A 2,819-nucleotide genomic window follows, 5' to 3' on the forward strand; every position below is an offset into this window, starting at 1 on the left:
ACTCCTCAGAAGGAAGGTTGGGCAATCTACTTCTGTAGTGATACTGCCTTGGAAACCCAAGGAGGGGTCACTATGAGTCGGATACAACTTGAGGGCAGTGAATTTAGAGAATTTTATTTTATCTTTATTTATTTTTTAATTTTTAATATTTTAATAATATATTTCATTTAATCTAATACATCAAAAATACTATCATTTCAACAGTTTAGAGAATTTTATATGGCAGGGAAAGAAAGCATGGATCAGCAAAGCACTACTGAAGAAGAAAAACAAAGTAAGAAGTCTCATGCTCCCTGATCCTAAAACCTACTATACAGCCACAGTAGTCACAACAGCCTCACATTGGTATAATGATAGACACATAGACCAGTGGAACAGAATTGAGAATCCAGAAATAGATCCATCCACCTAGGGATAGCTGATCTTTGGCAAAGGGCCGGAACCCATTAAATGAGGAAGAGAGAGTCTCTACAACAAATGGTGCTGGGAAAACTGGATATCCATTTTCAGAAAAATGAAACAAGATCCATACCTTATACAATGCACAAAAGCCAAATGAAGATGGATGAAAGATCTAAACATAAAACCCAAAACTATGAAGTTCCTCAAAGGTAAATAGGGGCAACTTAGGGACTCTAATTTATGGCATAAAAACACTATCAAGCATAAAAGAATAAATTTTTATGTACATCAAAAGACTTCTTCAACTATTAGGAATGTCTACGTAGGAGGGAGTATGCCCACGAGCATGTATAGAGTTGGCAGACAGTGTTTCTACAAGCATATTTATATGTTCTGTAAGAATTCCCAGGTATATAGTAGAGCTGACAAGGGACAAGACACAGCCAGCTACCCAGAGGGAGCAAGTAGTTGGACCTGTAGGCTTGGGGCCATGGTTGCAGGGGACATCAAGCTCAATTGACATAACATACTACACAAAACATTGTTCCACATCCTACTTTGGTGAATAGCAACTGGGATCTTAAAAGCTTGCAAGCGGCCATCTAGAGGCAACGATGCTCTCCTCATCCAGAGCAAAGAAGAATGAAGAAAAACAAACATGCATGGCAACAATTAGTCCAAGCAACTGGTACACCATGCTATCCTCAGCTTATATGACTATGAGACCAGAAGAACTAGATGGTGCCTGGCTACCACTGTCAACCACAAAGAGGGAGATCTATGTAGGAGATCCTGGATAGAGTAGGAGAACAATGAGGAACAAAACTCAAAATCATAAAAAAAAATAAGAGGAACCAGGCTTACTGGTCCCATAGAGACTGGTGAAGCCCCTAAGATTATGATCTCTAGTCATCCTTTAGGCCCAGAATTGAACTAACTCCCATGGCTTCCAGCCAAACAATAGACAGGCACATATAGTAAACCTTTCCCCACGTAGGTACACTCCTTAGAATGATCAACCATGGGAGATCAGAAGGGCAGTATTTGCACAGGGAGATAGCTCAGAGGGCAGGAATGCATGTGAAAGATGGACACAGGGAAGAGGTAACCTCAGTGAGGACATGGGAAGAGAGCTCTTACAGTATAGGGATTGTGTGGTAGTTGTAAGGATGTTGACCACCACAGAACTTGGTTGGAATAGTTTTGAGTGGTTGAATGTAGTTATTTTATGATAAGACTAGTAATCAACTCCGTGGTGAAATCAACTGGAGCAGCTTAGTAGGGATGTGGTCTGCTTCCAGAATAGAAGAAGATGCTTTGAGAAAAGTCTCTGAGCTTTTGGCATGCCTGGACCCTGAACGTAGCCCATTCTTCACTTGGCAGTCTGCCAGGTTGTCTGCCAATCTTGGGACTGTCTCTGGACTTGAACTAGTGTCCTGCCATATTTCTTGATAACCTTGGGACTGTGCCATTTTCCTTCTAGGCTCCTAAACTTTAGAGAATAAATCCCTGTTTGTAAAAGCTACCCGTTTGTGGTGTTTTCTGTTAGAGTGGCACTAGAGGATGAAAACAGATTACGATCAATATATTGAAACAAAATGTGTAGGAAGTATTGTATGGAAAATGAAATTGCTCTGTAAACTATCACCCAAATCACAATTTTAAAAAAAGGAAGAAAAATTTTTAAAAGTAATAATAATAATAAGTCTGTATGCAGTTTAAACATAACAAGAGTCAAAGTTAGGATAACTGCTTAGCCACAAATAAGCATCGTGAGGGAGTAGGTCACTAGGCCTGTGGGCTGCAGATCATGGTAGCAGAGGACATCAAACTATATATGACAACGTGGTACACAAAAATGTTGGTCTACATCTTCCTTTGGTGAGCAGCCACTGGGTTCTTGAAAGCTTACAAGCAGCCTTCTAAGTGGCAACTGTTGGTCTCTCCTCCTCTGGAGCAAAGAAGAGTGAAGAAATACCAAGACACAGAAACAGTCCAAAGGATTGATGGGCCATGTGATTGTCAACCTATATGACCCAGAGACAGAAGAAATAGATTGTGCCTGTCTACCCATACCAACCACTTGCAGGGGATCAAAATTGGAGATCTTGCTGCATAGATTGGGAGACATATGTGGAACAAAAGTCAAAATCATAAAAAAAGACCAGGCTTACTGGTCTGATAGAGACTGGTGAAACCTTTGAAACTCTGGTGTGAGTCACTCTGTAGGCTTGCTCACACTCCGGTGGCTTAACATCTCAGCCAAACCATAGACAGGCCTAGGAGCTGACCACCTGCAGTAGGGAGATGCATTCCTCAGAAGAATCAGCCAAGGGAGATCAGAAGGGCAGCATTTGCACAGGGAGAAATGGAGGGAGGGAGGAATGTGGAGGCAAGAAGGACCCAGGGAAGGAGTA

Source organism: Orycteropus afer, unplaced genomic scaffold (genome assembly GCF_000298275.1).
Source record: "Orycteropus afer afer isolate SDZICR_OR568_19922 unplaced genomic scaffold, OryAfe1.0 scaffold00106, whole genome shotgun sequence".
Lineage (NCBI taxonomy): Eukaryota > Metazoa > Chordata > Mammalia > Tubulidentata > Orycteropodidae > Orycteropus > Orycteropus afer.